The sequence below is a fragment of the Macrotis lagotis genome, chromosome 3 (assembly GCF_037893015.1).
Source record: "Macrotis lagotis isolate mMagLag1 chromosome 3, bilby.v1.9.chrom.fasta, whole genome shotgun sequence".
Taxonomy (NCBI): domain Eukaryota; kingdom Metazoa; phylum Chordata; class Mammalia; order Peramelemorphia; family Peramelidae; genus Macrotis; species Macrotis lagotis.
Genome location: NC_133660.1, coordinates 76855869 through 76876465, shown reverse-complemented (window position 1 = coordinate 76876465; position 20597 = coordinate 76855869).

The following is a 20597-nucleotide window of genomic DNA, read 5'->3' as shown; positions in this document are numbered from 1 at the left end:
TTTACCACTAAGAATATAAATGAAAGTATATGGTGACTAAGAGGTTAAAAAGAAAAAATGGCAAACTCTAGGAACATCTAGCAAATCTCAGTTAATTTTGGAAATTGATAATGTTTAAAAAAGTCAAACTCTGAAAAAAATTAGGATAATCAAATAGGCTAGGGTGTATGAATACTGGCATTGAGAATTTACATTTCAAACTGAATAAAAGGTAAGAAAGTGACAAAAAAGGAGGAAAAAATGAATCTTCAAAAAGATTAAAATAAGTAAGATTGGCCCATGTGTATGTGTGTGTGGATTTGTTTCTTTTGGGAAGTGAGGAGTGGGTTTGGGAAGAAGAGATATATTGTTATGAGTATACTAAATTATAAATATAAGATATAAGTATATTAATATTATCTCAAAATTTTGGCCATATCACCTTGGACTTGCAAAATAAAATGTTTTAATAAAAATATATTTTGAAGGAATAAAAATGTGGGCAAAGAGCTTTCTCAGTAGAATCTTCTCCACAATGAAAAAAAGGTATATTTAAAAATTTCTCTTCTCTAGGTTATTTGAAAATTGTGTAATCACAAGCAATAAAGAAGATTACAGTGATAACACTACACCTTAATAAATGTTTTCTTAATTGAACTTAATGTATTTATTTTGATTATTTTTCAAGTTTTTCCCCCTCCTTTGCTTCTTCCATTTTTCTTATTCTTCCTTAATAAAAGTTGAATGGAATACTTTAATGGGATATGGGAGAGATACAAAGGAAAAAGTAGGCAATGTAAAAACAAGATATTAATAAAAATTGTTTAAATTTGTTTAAAATAAAAATTGTTTAAAAAGGATGGCATCTCATGAATACAATATCTTCACTGTAGAGATTAATTCTAAATCTTATGAATTATACTAGACCTCCAACTATTTTTTATTTGTAATTATTGATTTTCTTTCCATAGACAGAAGATTGTTAAAGAAGCTCTTCAGAGACCAAATACATATGTTATATTTGATGTATGACCACATCATGGTTCTAATAGGATATTTGCAGTATTAACCATACTTCCAATTCAGTATTTCAGGTAATTAAATAAGGGAGACACCCATGTTCTTTGAATGTTCCCTGTCTTATCCATACTGTGATCTATCTCCACTTCCTTTCTAGTAAATAAAATGAATCATTTAAAATATCTATATGATAAATCTTTCTGTCTTTATTCATATTTACATAATATATTTTTTTTTTTAGAGAGGCAGTGTGTCATTGTAGATAGTATGCTAAGCTATGAAGTAAGAATAGCCGTTTTCAAATTCTGCTTTTGACACTTAGTAACAGTGGTACCAGTGACAAGTCCCTGTTTCATGAATCTTTTCTAAAGGACTCATAGGATAAATAAATATAGTACTATTTGATTATTTTCTCATAAAAGATGCATTGGGTTTTTTTAGGTTTTTGCAAGGCAAATGGGGTTAAGTGGCTTGCCCAAGGCCACACAGCTAGGTAATTATTAAGTGTCTGAGACTGGATTTGAACTCAGGTACCCCTGACTCCAGGGCCAGCCAGTGCTCTATCCATTGTGCCACCTAGCCACCCCAAAAGATACATTGTTATCAGAGTCAATGATCCACCATATTTTTATTGTACTCTCAGCCCATGTTGTCTTCTCTTTGACCACATTGCACTTTATACCAAAGACAATGCCTCTCATCTCTGGAACTCTCTTCTTTCCCCATTGATGACATTGATGTGTTTCTTATGAAGACTAGTACAACTAAATGTAGCTTCAGGTATGCTTTATTTACTTCATTCACAGGCATCTATTGGTTAGCTAATATTCTCCTCTCTTTGTCAACCCTCTTTGACCACCCAAACCTTTTTTCAATCAAATCAACTCTGTCATTGCCCCTCAAAAAGGTTACGCATGTCTACTCCTCATGATTCCACTTTCCACTCTAGTAAATTTCCAGATCAAAACACTTCTCCATAACCAAAACTTTTCTTTATGTATTATGGCCTTTTTCACAATGTAATTTACTTAAAAATAAAAAAGGTTTCTTTTTATACCTGTATTCACATTCTTGACACCTTGTTGTTGTTCAAATATGTATAACTTTTTGTAATCCTATCTGGAGTTTTCTTGGCAAAGATAATAAGATTGCTTTGCCTTTTTATATTTTACATTTAGCTCATTTTACATATGAAAAAACTGAGATAGTTCAATAAACAATGCCTAGGGTGAGACAGTTCATGTCTGAGGTCAGACTTGAACTTTTCTCCCAGATCCAGTCCCTGAACTTTATTCACTCCCCCCCCCACTTGCCACCTAGTAAGAATTAGCAATTGTTCATTTGTTTATTTATTCATTCATTCATTTTCAAAAGCTGACTTTCTACTGACTAAAGTTGTATTTATTCTTAAATGGTTTAAGGTTTGGGTTTTTTTTGCTGAATTTATTTTAAATTTATAGAACAAAAGATTTAAACCACATTTACACAGTCATGAATAGGGCATTATTAAACATAGATCAGGTTTATAATAGTATTTGTTGCAATGGGATTCTACTTGTAAAATGATATATTTACTTAATTACATACCCATCAATTCCCTTTACAAAGAATCACCTCAAGAGGTTCCCTTTGCCTGACATAACTGTCAATCAATGTCATCCACTAGTCAATCAAGTAGAAAGCTTGGGAGCTGAGGGGAATGGGGAGGAGTCACATAATTTTAGCTAAGAAAATAAATTGCAAATATTTTCAATCTGATTAATTATCAACTGTCCATCAGATTCTTTTTTCTTAATTTTGATAGTTTTGTGAATAAGAATGAATAAACCATTTATTAAGTTTTTAATGTATGAAGACAGACAGGGAAAGAAAAAGAGACCAAGAAAAACTGAGACAGAAAAAGAGAGAAATGATATTAGTGATAAAATTTTATTTCGAGAGGAATAAATTTCTTCTAAGAGAAAGCAAGGTTAAATGTTTGTTTACAGATTGCAGGACGACTTTCATATGGAGTATTGAGACCTATCCATATCCATACATGCATACAAAATACATAATGCATAAATGTGTGTATGTATCCATTCACATTTGCAACTTTCTATGCAGATATATATGTATATGTATAATGTGTATATGTATATTGATACACAAATATATACATATATATGAAAATGTGTGAAAATTAAAGTATATTTAATTTATTTATTTTATATATATATGCTTTATTATGATATTTTAAAAAAATTTTGAAGTCTATATTAACTTTTTCCTTCAGCTGTTCCCTAGCCCATTGAGAAGGCAAATAGTATCAATTACATATTCTAAGTGATGCAAAACATATTTTCATATAACCAATATTGCAAAAAAAGAAAAGTAAGTAAACAAAAAATATGCTTCATTTTTCACTCAAGAGTTCATCAGTTCATTTCCTGGACATAGATTGAGTTTATGCAAGTCTTTCAGGGTTTCTGCAGTTATTTGCCTAACCATTTCTTAAAGCCCAATAGTTGTATTCCATCACAATGAAAACCCACAACTTGTTCAGTCATCCTCCAAATGAAGGGCATGCCCCTAATTTCCAATTCTTTGCCATCACAGAAAAAATACTGCTACAAATATTTTTATACATATAGGATAGTTTCCTATGATCTCTTTCAGATGCAGTGCTAGTATTTATAGTGCTGAAAGAAAGGGTATTCACAGATTTATAGCCTTTGAATCTAGCTCCAAATTGTTCTTCAGAATGTTGAGCCAGTTCATAACTCCACTAAACTGGGATTCAATTTACCCAAAACCCCCCTCCAACATTTATTTCCTTTTTCTTTTATATTGACCAGTCTGGTATGTGTGAATCATCAGAGATGATTCAATTTTCATTTTTTAATCAATAGTTACTTAGAGCCTTTTTCATACGAATATTGATAGCTTTGATTTTTTCCTCTGAAAACTGACTGCTTTATATGCTTTGAGCACTTGTCAGTTGGGGAAGGTTTATACACACACACACACATACACAAACACACACACACACACAAACATATATATATATATATATTTATGTATAAAATTACATTAATTACATTATTTGTCAAAGTTCCACACACAGACATACATGTTGTATGTGTGTATGTATATATTTATATACATATTTGGGGCAAGAGGAGGGGTGGGAGGGAGAGAGAGAGAGAGAGAGAGAGAGAGAGAGAGAGAGAGAGAGAGAGAGAGAAGACCTTAATAAAAGAAACTTAGTGGTAAAAATCTCCAAGTTTACTTGTAATTTTGTGTGCATTTGGTTTTGTTTCTGCAAGGTCATTAAAATTTCATAATGATTCATTATGCTTCCTTTGATTCTCTTTATTTTTTGGTCTGACAGATAAATTTTCACAAGCTCCCTAATTTGCTTATGATATCATCTTTTTTGTTATCATGTACCAATTTTGATCATATCTTTTTATACATTGTGAGCTGCTGTCTTATGTCTAGAATCTGCCAAATTGCTTTATAGTTTTCTCCAGCACATTTTTTATAATGTGACTTTTTGTCCCCAAATCTTGAATTTTTGTACTATTATGTATTATGTACATCTTCTATTCCACTGATCTGCTTTTTTCTTTTTTTAGTTATTTCTGTTATTTTATTTCCAAATAAATGCAAATCTAGTTTTTTGAAAAATCATTCTTTTGCAAGTTTTTGAATTCCACATTTTTTTTCTTCCCTTTCCCCATGGCAGAGAACAATCTAATATAGATCTTACATGGATAATCATGATTTTCGTATTTTCCTTGTTGTAAAAAAAGGAATTAGAACTAAGGGGAAAAAGGGGGGGGGGAAGAAAAATAAAATAATTTTTTAAAAAGTTTGTCCTGCAATTCAGATTCCTTAGTTTTTTTCTGAATGTGGGTGGCATTTTCCATAGCAGATTTCTCAGGGCTGCCCTTGATCACTGTGTTGCTACAAACACCAACATAGCTGATCATCTCACAATGTTGCTAATAATATGTACAATTTTCTCCGAATTCTGTTCATTTCATCAAGCATAAGTTCATCCAAGTCTTTCCAGGCTTTTCTTAAGCAAGGGATTTATAACTTCTTTTAGGACAATAGTACTCCTTAATATTTACATAACATAACTTGTTCAGTCACTTCCTAATCAATGGGCATTTCTTCAATTTCCAATTCTTTTCCATGAGAAAAAGAGCTATTATTAATATTTTTGTACAAGTAAGTGTTTTCCTCCTTTTTTATGATAATTTAGGGATTGAGACAAAAGGTTAGGCACAGATTTACTGCTTTTTGGGCATAATTCCAAATTGCTTTCTGGAATGATTGCATCAGCTCAAACTCCACCGATACATTAGTGTTCCAGTTTTCCCACATACTCTCCATTATTGATCATTTTCCTTTTTTGCCATTTTAGCCAATATGATAGGAATGAGGTTGTACCTCAAAGTTGTTCTAATTTGATTTTATCAAATCAATAATGATCTGGAAATTTTTATTTCATATGACTAGAAAGTTTTAATTGCTTCATCTGAAAACCACATCATTTTACCATTTATTAAGTGGGGAATGATTTGTATTCTTATAAATGAGGTTCAATTCTCAATTTATTTTAGAAATGAGTCCTTTATCAGAAACACTAGATGTGAAAAGTTTCCAAATTTTCTGCATTTTTTAATCTTGATTAATTGTTTTTCCTTGTGCAATTTTTTTTAATTAAATGTAGTTGAAACTAACCATTTTGCAATTTTTAATAGTCTCAGTCTCTAGTTCAGTCATTAGTTTCTACCTGTTCCATAGATCTAACAGACAGACTCTTCCTTATTCTCCTAAATGGCTTTCACATTTTTATGGTATGATATGGTTTCAGCTTTATTTTTAAATTCTGTACCCATTTCTACCTTATAGGTTATGAGATATTGGTCTATGCCTAATTTTTGCTATAATATTTTCCAGTTTTCCCAGCTATGTTTGTCAAAAAGTGATTTTTTTATACCAGAAGCTAGTCCTTGGGTTTATCTACCAGTAGGCTTTTTTTGTCATTTATAACTGCTTTTTTTCCCTCTTTCTAATCTATTCCACTCATACAATTCTCTATTTCTTATCTAGTACTAAATAGATTAGGTAACTACTGTTTTATAATATAATTTCAGACCTGATAAAGCTAGGCTACCTTCCATTGAATTTTTCCCATTTAATTCCCTTGATCAGTACCAGATTCTTTTGATGATTATTGTTTTATACTGTTATTTGAAATCTAGTATTGCTAGGCTACCTTCCTTAACAATTCTTTTTCATTGATTCTCTTCAGCAAGGGATTTATAAGTTCTGCATATGCTATCCACTAGGAAAAGCTGCTAGGAATATAAATATAAGAACACTTTAGCAAAATACTTTGAAACTCTGAAAAATACTATTTAAATGCTGTTATTGTTTTCTTGTTATTCATAAAATATTGCTAATACCAAGATGAGGTCCCTAAAATATTCTACTTGAGGCTTCCACTGAAGTTGACACAAGCTATTCATCACATTATTTTGATTTTGTTAATGCAACCCAGTCTTAATTCATCAAACTACTACCCTGCAGTTCATATTTTTAAATCTAGTCTGCAGAAACCTGGAGAGATATTCTCAAATGTTTTGCTTAAATTCATTGTCAACAGTATTATGCTGTTAATCCTCAATAACCTAGTCAAAAAGGAAGTTAAGTTGATTTTACCTTATCTAATGTTGAAGAGTCTTGTAATATCAAAGATCAGATATAGATCATATTATCCAAAATCTGGGGCTCAAATTTAAGGAGGAAATTGAGGATCAGAGATATTAAGTATCTTGTTCAAAACCACAGGAATAATGCCAATGATAAATATTGCCTCCATTGATTCAAGAATTAGAATTTTTTCCATCAGATTATACTTACCATTAATAATGTGTTCTATAATTTTGCCTGGATTCAAACTCCTTTAAATTAGTCTCTTAGTTGTGATGTTCCATTCCTTTCTAGTTTTTGTTTCCTTTGTATTGCTAGTTGGTTTTATATTTTGTTTTGTTTTTAAAATAAGAGCAATTACCTGTTTTTAACACTGTAGTATTCTCCACATTTTTTCTAAGATCATTGACAGCATTTTAATCATCTCAAATAGTAAACTATGATGTAATTTATCTGGGTTTTGAATCTTGAACTCATGAAGGACAGATAGTGATCCACAATCTGGGTTGTGGGTCTTGAACAAATTGAGAGTAGATAAGGACTTTCTTTTAACTTTCTTATAGATCTAAGTTTTTAAATCCCTTATAAGAAGGGATTTGTGTTCTATTTTTACCAATCCAGAAATCATTCTTCATGATAGGAAAAAAACAAATCCAAGTTTCTGTCACCTCTTATTATCTCCCTGTCTACTCCAAGTAATATTCTAATCTTTTAGATCTTCATTCCCCTTCCCTCAAATCTTAAAAAATATATATTTTTTGCTATTCTTAGCATCAGTCTATACTCTCAACTTTTTCTGAGCCACAGTTTTCTTGACACTGCCCTTATAGGATCTCATTTTGCATTCTCCTTCAATTACTTTCCCTCTTGTATTCATTTCATCTTAAAAATGAAGACATTAAAGAGTTTCTTTCCTATGAATCCAAATCTAACATCTTTTTTATTTTTCTCTAAATTTTAACTCCTTTGCTCTGTCTTGTGGAAATTTTACTTCCAGTCCAGGCTCCCTTCAAATGTCATTTCACCCCCCAAAGACAATCAACCTCTTCATGATTCCCATAACTGATGTTTCTCTCCTCTCACTCAAAGCAACTCATTTATTTTGTAATCATTTATCTGTAGATATATTGGTTTTACCCAATAGAATGCAATTTTTTTGAGGTCAAGGGCTGCTTCTTTCTTTATATCACACTGTCTTAACACATTATTATTTATTTAACACCTACATTTCTGGAATAAATTCATTCAAGCACCTTCCTAGGTCAGCTCCTTCATTGCCTATGAGAATTTCCAAAGTGCTTGTGTTCTACATTCAAATAATTTCATCACTGCTGGTTTTCTCAGTCAAGAAAAAGATTATAGGGGGGGTATCATGGCATTGTAAACAGGATAGAGGTTATGTTGCTAGAAAGTTCTGGGATCAAATATGTTCTCAGATATTAATTAAATACGTAGTCCTTTATAAGTTACATAACCAGTCAGGGTTACAATTTTTCTAATAAAAATTGGTGTGGTTGCAGAAGATGGTCTTTAAATCATTCCCAACTCTAAATCTAATGCTCCTGTGACAAGTTTATAGTGGAATCTTATTTACAAATTTTGACTTTTAAAAGTTGTAATAAATGTTCTTGAACTATAAAGTCCTTTAGATAAGTATACAGTGGGATTAAGGAGTCTTCTTGAAGAAAAATAAAGATTTAGATAACACTTATGAAAATTTATTTTGCACAAAAATTTAAAATAAACATGCAATTGTATTTTTAAATAACTGAAATGTTTTTCCATATTCATAGGCAAAAACTTGAGCCTCTCAACAGTTCATCAACTTACATTAATTAAAAAGTTAAATCTAACAATGAATTTTTTTATTTTGGTTTCTCAAACTGTTTTCCAAAATAAAAGGTAAAAAAGCCTACATTTCTTCTGAACTTGGGTAATTAATAACATCTACTAGTGGCATCAGTTGATAATGATAAAAATGAAATTTCAGAGATTGAAAATGAAATTCTGCTGAAATAGAAGATAAAATAGCAATAACACTTTTCAAGAGTGGAAGGCCATAAGATCCCTAAGAACCCCTGAAGTCAATGAAGAAGCCAACTTGGCGTGATTCTGGAAGAAAGTTTTCCCACAAAGATTATTAATGGCAATAATGATCTAGTTTGTGTTGGTCATTGTTATAGTATTCCCAGGAGTCACCTTACCGGAAAAGGAGATAATGAACATACTATAATTTTGATAATGGCAAATATAAATGAAAAGGACAAATTTTTCAAAGTTTTCAGTGGAGGAAAAATGGGCAATTTAAATGGAGAACATGGATTTTATTTTTCCTTGACCTAAGCTGCTTAAAGGAAGAAGAAAGGGATGAAGCAGACCTAAAACAGCATTTCACCAGAAAAGGAATAAACGAAACTGCCTTATATCTGGCAAAGTCATAGGCTTAACAGATAGACCCATTTATTCTGAAATGTTAAATTGTCAACTACCAAGTGCTAGACAAGATATGAACGAAGGAGACTAAAAGTAACTGAAAGGAGAAGAGGAGAATAGCTGTAGTTAAAGACCCCCTATTCTGCCTGAACAATGAATAGGATGTTCACATTTGAGAGCCCACCTTGTAGACCAGCAGGCCACCTTTACAGCTGGGAAACCTTGTAATCATTCCCTGCCTCCTCTGACATACAAATCCTAGCTGCATGATGTGTCAAACCTGAACCACACAAAGAGTACCTGTAAGTACACTCCTTCCTCAACACCATTTGGGAGATTTTTTTCAAAGCATAATTCAAAGTTGTCTCCAAAAAAAGCCTCCTCTTAGCCACTCATTCTTTAAAAATTTGACATAAAATTATTTTTGTCTAGGTCTATGTATATGTGTTTACACAAACATAAAGAGCAAGAGTATGTATGTTGCATATTATATATATATATATATATATATATATATATATTTAAGAATGTAATTTATTATGAGGCTAGAATTATCTCTTTTTTTCTTTTAATATCCCCCAGTTCATTTCACAATGCTTTGCAAAATATAGATCCTTAATAAATGCTTATGGATTAATTGATTTAACCTCTTGGTGCTCTATTATTGTCTAGTTCAAATAGAAATAGCTCTTTGTTGCTTCATATAGATCTAGGCAACCAAAAATTAATGTTCATGTTTATGTAAGCTCTCATCTATCACATCAACATCTTTACTGATGACCTCAATTTGACAGTGGAAATATAGCTCTGATCTCTTATCTTCCAACTTTATCTAGTACACCTCCTGTTGTACAACTCTTTAAGACTGAAAATTCCATAAATTTCATTATTCCTTACTTAGGAACTTGTGCACATTATCTTTTCTTTTCAATTTGTCATTTCTATCAGCAAGACTCATACTAGTATAATCTCCCTAAATGGGAGTTTAAATTATTAATACCTGAGATTTATTTATACATATACATATACATATACATATACATATACATATACATATACATATATATACATGTACATGTACTTATACATATATATGTATATATACACACATGCTGTGAAATGAATCTATTGGTTTTCTTACACTTATCTTAGAGATGAGGAAGCATTCAGTAAGATAGAACTCTATTAGTTAATATATAAGACAAGATTCAAACATCTCTCTCTCTCCAGTTTAAGGTCAATCATACTTTTTTCCCTAATAGCATACTGTCTCTAATAATCTCAAACAACTTTGCCTTATATCTTGATAGAGTTACTAGACTTGTATTAAGGAAGTCCCTCCTCTGACACTAGCTGTGTGACCCTAATAAAATCACTTAAACTCTACTAGTCCCAGTTTACCTTTTAGTAAAATGGAGAATAATAGTATTTGTCTTTAGGTTCTGTGAGATTAAATAAATATAAAAACAGGCAAATAAGTAAATAATAGGGATAGCTAGGTGGCACAGTGAATAGAGAGCACTGGCCCTGGAGTCAGGAGGACCTGAGTTCAAATTCAGCCTCAGACACTTAATAATTACCTACCTGTGTGAACTTGAGCAAGTCACTTAACCCCATTGCCTTGCAAAGACCTAAAAACATACAAAAAATAAAATTTGAAAAGCCTTTTGCAAACCTTAAAATTTTATATAAGTACTAGCTATTATTGCTGTTGTGTCATATGAATTATTCACCACTTATTGACATTTTTTCAGCATATCTTTTTTGGGTGATCTCTTCCTTTCTACCACTTTAATAAAAGGCCCTTATCATCTTATATATGGATTGTTGTAATGACTTAACTTCAGCATGGTTTATGTTTACAGTAGACACTGCTTGTACCCACATCTCCTTTATGCAATTGATAAGTTAATTTTTCCAATACAATGTCATCATTATGTATCATTCCCTGGATCAAAATTGCCTAGTGTCTACCTATACTGAATATTTAAATTTTATTTGATGATTCAGAAGATATCTCAAAATTTTTCAGAATTTCATTGTTCATTTATAATTGTGCAAAAGGGTTAATTTTTAAGAATATCATTGGTCAGAACACTGGAAAGAATCAGTTTAATTTTATTTTCCAATATCCCTTAAAATTACTAAGGTACTCAAATTCTTAATAGCATTATTTAAGGTAACTTATGGGTTACTTTTTCTTCACTCTGCTAACATAAGGTTAAAAAAATTTAATTACTACTTAAAATAATTGTAGAGGTGAGGTAGATCCAAGATGGCAGAAAAAAGGCAGAGATTCACCTTAGCTTGCCCCCAAAACCCTCAAATACTTTTAAATCAAAATACCTAATTAATTCTAGTTGAAGCACCCACAAAAACATAGTATAAAATCATTTTTTTCTGACAACTTAGAAGATTACATAAGGAAATTAAGTGAATGCCCTTCAATTGGGGAATGGCTTAACTAACTGCATGTCATGGAACACTATGGTTCTTTTAGAAACCGGGGGGATGGGAATTCAGGGAAGCCTGGAAGGATTTGCATGAACTGATGCTGAGCGAGATGAGCAGAACCAGAAAAACACTGTACACCCTAACAGCAATATGGGGGTGATGATCATCCTTGATGCACTTGCTCATTCCATCAATGCAACAATCAGGGATAATTTGGGGCTATCTGTGATGGAGAATACCATCTGTATCCAGGGAAAGAATTGAGGAGTTTGAACAAAGACCAAAGACCATTAAATTGAATTTAGGGGAAAAAGCATTATCTTATAATGTAATTTTGCTATCTCTTATACTTATTTTTCTTCCTTAAGGATATAATTTTTCTGTCATCACATTCAACTTAGATCAATGTATACCATGCAAACAATGTAAAGACTAACAGACTGCCTTCTGTGGGGGAGGGGGGAAGCAAGAATAGCGGAAAAATTGTAAAACTCAAAATAAATAAAATCCTTCTTTAGAAGGTTATATAAGGATGAAAAGGAACATCCAGCACAGATCATGCCAGATCAAACTGGGACCCAGTAAACCAGGAGCAACCTTTGGAGAAATTGAATCAATAACAGCATTGGCAATTTCAAGAATTCTCAGTCTTCAGAGAATAAAGACAAGTTAGATGTCGAGAAGAAAAGATGTCATGCCTACATGAGAACACAGTAAAGTCTAGCATAGCTGTGACCACAACAAACCAGGAATAGAGGTCACAGTGGAGCAAGGACCTTCTTCACAGTTTTAGGGTAGAAAAGAGTATTTGTGATCACTCATGGGTCAAAACACAGGCCAGAAGTGGAGTCATCACCTCTCCTTAAACCATACCACTTTGGAAGCACTGAAAACCTACAAATTCCTAGAATTATCTTTGAAATCAGATGTACAAAATTCCAGAATGTTAGCACAGTGTGTCCTTCATCCTGGGAGAAGATTCCTATTTTAAAAAAGAATTAAAAATCAAATAATATGTGGTAAAAATGAACAAACAACAAAAAAAATAATTTGGAACATAAAAGTTACTCTGGTGACAAGGAAGATCAAAACAAGAAATTGGAAGAAGACAACAAAATTTAAACTCCTACATCCAAAGCATCCAAAAAATAGGAATCTGTCTCAAACTATGGAAGAACTCCAAAAAATCTTGAAAATCAAATAAGACAGATAGAAGAAAGATTGAGAAGAATAATGAGAGCAATACAAGAAAATCTTGAAGAAATGGCCAACATCTTGATAAAAGAGATATAAAAATGCTATAGAAAATTACATCTTAAGGAAAAGACAGATCAAATGAGGTATAAATATGAGGTATAAAAAAGATACAAAAAGTCAATGAGTAGGAGAATGCCTTAAAAGCAGAATTTGTCAAATGTAAAAAACAGGCACAAAAATTTAGGAAAGAAAACAACTCCTAAAAAAAGTAAAATTGGCCAAATTGAAAAGGAGATACAGAAATTCATTGCAGAAAATAATTCCTTAAAAATTAGAATTGAGAAAATAGGATTAATGACATAGGAAATCAAGAAAAAGAAAAAGAAAACTAAAAGAGTTGGATAGAAAAAAATAGAAGACTGTAAAATATCTCATTGTAGAAACAACTGACCTGACATCTAGAAAAGATAATTTAAAAGTTATTGGATTACCTAAAAGCCAAGATAAAAAAAAAGTCTGACATCATTTTTCAAGAAATTATAAAGGAAGACTTTCATATTCTAGAAAGAGAGGGTAAAATAGTATTTGGAAAAATTCACCTCCTGAAAGAGATCCCAAATGAAAACTATCAAGAATATTATAGCCAAATCCCAGAGCTCTAATATCAATGCAAAGAAACAATTCATTGTGAATTTAGATCTATATAGAACTTGGTAGCTTCTACATTAAAAGAAGAAGGAATTGTAATATGATATTCCCAAGGGTACATAAATTAGTATTACAACCAAGAATAATCAATGCAGCAAAAAAAGAATATAATCCTTCAAAGGAAAAATTAGATATTCAATGAAATAGAGGACTTCAAGGATTCTTGATGAAAATTCCAGCACTAAATAGGAAACTTAACTTTCAATATAGGACTAAAGAGTAGCATAAAAAGGTAAACAGGAAAGGAGAAATTATATGGGATTTAACAAGTTTAAACTATTGACAGTTCTATATGGGAAGATAATTCTGGTAACTCAAAAAAAAATTTCTTGTTATTAAGGAATTAGAAGGAATACAGATAGACAGAGGGATAAATGTTAGTTGAATATGAAAAGATAATATTTTTAAAACAAAATTAAAGGATGAGATAGGAATGCACTTGGAGAAAAGAAAAGGGAGAGGTGGAATGGGGCAAATTATCCCACATTAAAGAGGCAAGAAAAAAACTTTTATAGTGTAAAGGAAGAAGGGACATTTAGGGGAAGTAGATGAGCCTTAATCTTATCAGATTTCACTCAAAGAGGGAATAACACAAATATTCAATTGAGCATAGAATTATTACCTTACAGGAAAGTTAAAGAAATTAAAGGGGGGTGGAGCCAATATGGCAGGGTGAAGACAGGAACTCCTGGAAACTGGTTCCCCCCCAAACTCCAAAAGCTGTTGAATTATGACTCTATCCAAAATATAGAGGGGCAGAACCCACAGAAAGGCTGAGTGATACAACTTCCCAGCCCAAGACAACTTAGAAGATTTCCAGGATAGGTCTGTTAGATTGGGACTGGGAGCAGGAAAAAGCCACAGCACAGTACTGCTGAGCTGGACACATGAGTCTGTGGCAGAGAGGGTGGTTTAATCATCAGGAACACCCAGAAGGGGTGATGAGAGAACTCTGCTGCACCAGGGTGTTTGTGAAGTGGAGTTCAGGCCTCAGAGCAGCTCTGAAGTGAGGACATACAATGGGAATAGACAGAGCCACCCAGCACATTCAGATCTCTCAGTTCTTAGATGGTAAGGGGGTTGGGGGAGACTGCAGAAATCTCTCTGCTCTCCCTGGGGCAGGATTCAGTTGTGTGCCCACACTCAAATATATGTTGCCGTTTGGCCTTCCACATTACCAGAGATTAGCAGGAACCATCCTCATAGTGCCAGGGCAGAGGGGAGGTCTTGAAACCAATCATAAGATCTTGGAGGAATTAAGATCCTTGTGGATTGTCCCCCAAACCTCCAAAACCTTGTATGTGTGATAAATCAGTCATAGGCTGAGGAAATAAACAAACAACAGAAAAAGTATAATTTGACCACAGAAAAATTACTTTAGTCCAATGGAGGACCAAAATACATACTCTGATACTGATGAAATCAAAGCTTCTGTATACAAAAATCTTCGAAAGAAAGAAATAGAAAATGTGTTCAGGTTATGGATGAGCTCAAAATAGACTTTGAAAAGCAATTAAGGGAAGTTGAGGAAAAACTAGGAGGAGAAATCAGAACAATGCAGATAAATCATGAAAACCAAGAAAGAAATAAAAAAAAATACTGAAGAAAATATGTAAAAAACAGCTTTGGCCAAATGGGAAAAGCAACACAAAAGGCAAATGAAGAAGAGCATGTCTTAAAAAGCAGAATTGGCCAGCTGGAAAAGGAGATGAAAAATCTCTCTGAAGAAAATAACTCCTTCAAATGCAGAATGGAACTAAAGGAAGAGGATAACTGAGAGAATCCAGGAAGAAATAAAACTGTACCAAAAGAAAAAAAAAGCAAAAATTAGAAGAAAATGTGAAATATCTCATTAGAAAAGCAACTGACTGGGGCAGCTAGGTGGCATAGTGGATAAAGCACTGGCCTTGAAGTCAGGAGTACCTGAGTTCAAATCCAGTCTCAGACAATTAATAATTACCTAGCTGTGTGGCCTTGGGCAAGCCACTTAACCCCATTTTCCTTGCAAAAAACCTAAAAAAAAGCAAGTAACCTTGAAAACAGATCCAGAAGAGATAATTTAAAAATTATTGGGCTACCTGAAAATCATGACCAGGAAAAGATCCTAGACTTCATTTTTCAAGAAATAATACATCAAATTTGTCCTGGGATCTTAGAAGCATAGGGAAAAATAGAAATTGAGAGAATTCACTGATCATCTCCTGAAAGACCACAAAAGAAAAACTTCCAGGAGTATTATAGCCAAACTCCAGAACTCCTAAGTCAAAGAGAAAATACTAAATGTTTCCAGAAACAAGCAATTCAATACTTTGGTTCTATAGTCAGGAATACACAGGATCTGACAGCATTTACATTAAGGACTCAGAGGGCTTGGAATATGATATTCCAGAAGGCAAATGATCTTGGTTTACCACTGAGAATCAGCTACCCAGAAAAACTGAACATCCTCTTTCAGAGGAAAAGATGGACTTTCAATGAAACAGGGGACTTTCAAACTTTCCTATTAAAACAACCAGAGCTGAACAGAAAATTTGATCTCCAAGTGCAGGACTCAGGTGAACCATAGAAGGGGTGGAAAAGAAGGACTAGCTATGAGGAACTTAATGATGTTGAACTGTTTGTATTCCTTCATGGGAAGAAGATACTGATAACTCATTTGAACTTTCTCATTCATAGGATCAGTTAGAAGGAGCATATATAGAAAAGGCACAGGAAGGAACTGAATATGATGGTATAATATAGTAAAAAAGATGGCGTCAATGGGTGATAAAGGAAAGTACTGGGAGGAAGGAAGAGGAAAGGAAGAAGGGGCTAAGATATTTTACATAGGAATCAAGAAGAGCTTTTACAAAGGAGTGGAATGGGGGAAGGTGAGGGGGAATGAGTGAGCCTTCATTCTCATCTGAAATGGCTTAGAGAGGAAATAACATAAACACTTAATAGAGTATAGAAATCTATCTTACCCTAGAGAAATGAGATGAAAGGGATGGAATATGGGGGAACAGAGGAGGTAAGCAGGGAATAGGTGATAGAAGAAAGGCGACTCAGATACAACCCACTTCTGAGAAGAGACAGGGAAAAAGGAGAAAGAAAGAGAATAGAAAATGTGAAAGTGGAAAGGAATAGAGTGGAGGGAGATACAACTAGTAATAGTAACTGTGGGAAAAATATTGAAGCAACTTCTTTTGTGGACTTATGATAAAGAAGGCAAACCATCCCAGAGACAGAGCCTTTGGAATTTGAACACAGCCTGAAGTATTTTTTTTCCTCTCTCATTCTTGAAGTTTCTCATCCTTTTTTTGGTGGGGGAGGGGATTTGTGATTACTCTCACAACAAGATTACTGTAATAATCTAAAATAAACATTTTTTTAGAAAAAAAGAAATTAACAAGGGGGCAGCTAGGTGACCCAGTGGATAGAGCACAGGTCCTGGAGTCAGGAGAACCTGAGTTCAGATCCATCCTCAGAAACTTAATAATTACCTAGCTGTGTGGTGTTGGGCAAGCCACTTAATCCCATTGCCTTGAAAAAACCTAAAAATAAAAAGAAATTAAAGAATGGGATAAGAGAAGGGAGGGATGATACAAGGGAAAGCTGACTGTAGGAAAATGTAGTAAGAAGGAAAACACTGCCGAGGAGGAAGGGGTGAAAGGAGAGAGAACAGGATAAACAGGAGGAAATAGGATGGAGGGAAACACTGTTAGTAATAACAACTGATAAAAAAAATTGAAGGAGGTTTCTATGCTAAAGTTTCATTCCTGAAACATATAGAGAATATAATCAAATTTATTAAGGAAAATAAGAGCCATTTCCAAACTGAATAATGATTTTAAGATATCAACAGCTCTCAGAAGAAGTAATCAAAGACATCTATAGTAATGTCAAAAATATTCTAATTCAGTTTTGATTGAGAAATGCAAACTAAAACAATTCTCATACTATAGTATAGAATTAATATAGTACTAATGAGTACTAATATATGTACTAATGAGTATAGTATATTGCTATAGTACTACTATATGAGGATAATACTAATAGGTACTATCTCATGCCTATTAGATTGGCTGATTGGGTAGAAAATGAAAATTACCAATGCTGGAAGAGATGTGAGAAAAATGAGACATAAAATCGTAGTTGATGAAGTTGTGAATTGATTCAAACCTTCTGTAGAGTAATTTGAATCTATGCCAGAGGGGTTAAAATTTGATGCATTCCCTTTGATCTAGTAATACCAATACTATGTTTGCATGTCAAAATATATAATAAAAGGGGAAGGGTACCAATATTTACAAAATATGTTTATAGTGTCTATTTTATAGTGGTAAAGAATTGGAAATAGATAGGATGCCCATTCAATTAGGAAATAGCTGAAAAAATGGGGTATAAGTTTAATGATGAAGCACTATGTTCTAATTAACATCAAAGTTGTAAGATGATCAGTTGTAAATGATTTGGCAACACAATGACTCAAGACAACTCTGAAGGAATTATTATGAAAAATGCTATCTCTTCCAAAAGAAAAAAATCTGTCTCTGAATACAGATTGAAGCACACTCTTTTACTTTATTTTCCTTGAGGTTATATTTTGGGGAGGAAATCTACATTTTCCTTCAAAACATAATGTGAAAATATTTACACACACACACACACACACACACACATATATATATATATATATATACATATATATATATATACTCTATATTGAATTGCTTGCCATCTCAGAGAGGTGGAGGGGTGGACTTGAAAGCGAAATAATTAAGAACTCAAAATTTTAAAAAAAGCCATAAAACATTGTTTCTACCTGTAAATGGGAAAAGAAAATACTTAAAAATAATAATTGTATAATCCCCCAATAGCTGGCCATTCTAACAGAACTGAAAAAATAATATAGTAATCTATATTATAATCTATAGTAATCTTTGTTTCCTCTATTTGACAATATTATTATCAAACTTGATTTTAAAGCACAAGCCTGAGGAATCTTTAAGTTTGAACATTGCGGGCAGGGTATATAGACTGTTGATTATATAGACTGTTGAAGCAACTGTTTAATCATATTTTCCACCAACTTTGGAAGGCAATTTCTTTCAATAAGAGATGTTCCTTTCTAATTTTGGCTTTTAACTAGTTCCCTAGTTGGAAATCAGTTTTTTTCCTTTATTAGTCCGGCTAGAGAGCTTCATAAGTAATGAAAGACTAATCATCTTTCAGTTTTTAACAAAAAATACATTTTTAAAACAACTTAGAACCCTTTCAACACTATATAAGTGCTATTATATGAGAAATATGCACAGACTTTTATAAATTGAGGCAGAATGAAGGCAAAATTAGTAATGAATGAATGATGATTGAAAATTGTGATTAACTTACTGTGTGCCAAGCAAGCACTATTTTAAGCATTGGAATTTTTAAAAAAGGCAGAAACATTCTGTATTCTTAAAGAGCTTAATTAGAAAAAGACAGGCATATAATGAAAAGTTGAATATTTTACTTCAGGAAATTTCAGAGGTGAAACTGAAGCTTTTACAGCAGGTAGAAACAATGTTTCTACAGAACTTTCTGGTCTATTTAAATCACTAGCAATCTCCCAATTTTTATTTGCTTTTTTGTTAGATAAATACTTACTCTCAGTATTTGATATCTTTGATATTTTTTGGATTAACTTGTATTCATGAATAGGAGTTGAATTATCAGGCATAAGCTGAAGGCTACCCTTCTCTTTAAGGCTAAGACCAGGGAATCACTTTTGTTTTGAATTTTTGTCATCCCTAGATTACCAGTATTAATGAGGGTACATGTATGACTCTAGATTGATAACCCTTTAAGATACTAGAGAAAAAGTACCTAGCTATGACTCTTTTCTTTTTCCTCCTAAAGAAGGAATCAGTCTTCTGAAGAGTGACTGAATCAGATTTCAGAGTCTGATTCATGAAGTCTTCTAGTCATATTTCAGTCTAATAAGCCTATATGAATACATACAAACCATATATTTAAAAAGGCATTAATAAACAAGGTATGTACAATGATGAATACCTACTATGTGGCAGAATAGTATCAATAGATTCTTTTTTTTTTACAGGGCAATGGTGTTAAGTAATTTGCCCACACAGGTCTATTTGTCCTTCATTTTCAAAGAAGACCAAGACATCAGGGAGGTGATGTCATGACAAGCACATAAATTGGATTTGAGTGAGGGGGTGCTGTGTTAAGTCAACAGTCTCACTTTCTCCTCCAGACTTATTTGGGTCCAGTGGCCAGATATAAATCAGGATGACTGGAGATGGCTCTGGATGTGAGGCAGCCAGGGTTAAGTGACTTGCTCAAAGTCACCCAGATAGTAGGTGGCAAGTGACTGAGGCCAGATTTAAATTCTGGTCCTCCTGAATCAAAGGCCAGTGCTCCATTGCACTGTTGAGGGTCTGAAGTCAAATTTGAACTCCAGGACCCGTGCTTTATTGTGCCACCTAGCTTCCCCAACGTGGATTTTTTTAAGAAAGATTTTATTTATTTTGAATTTTACAAATTTCCCCCCATTCTTGCTTCTCTCCCCTCCACACCCCTCAGAAGGCATTCTGTTAGTCTTTACAATGGTTCCATGTTATACATTGATCTCAGTTAATTGTGATGACAGAGAAATCATATCCTTAAGGAAGAAAAATAAAGTATGGTATAGTAAAATTACATTATATTATAACTTTGGTCTTTGTTCAAATTCCATAATTCTTTCTCTGGATATGGATGGTATTCTCCATTGCAGAAAGCCCAAAATTGTCCCTGGTTGTTGCACTGAAGGGTTGAACAAGTCCATTAAGGTTGATCATCACCCCCATGTTGCTGTGAGGGTGTACAATGGTTTTCTGGTTCTGCTCATCTCGCTCAGCATCAGTTCATGCAAATTCTTCCAGGCTTCCCTGAATTCCCATCCCTTTTGGTTTCTAATAGAACAATAGTGTTCCATGACATACATATACCATAGTTTGTTAAACCATTCCCCAATTGAAGGACATTCACTTCATTTCCAAGTTTTTGTCACCACAAGTACTGTTATAAATATTTTTGTACAAGTGATGTTTTTACCTTTTACATAATCT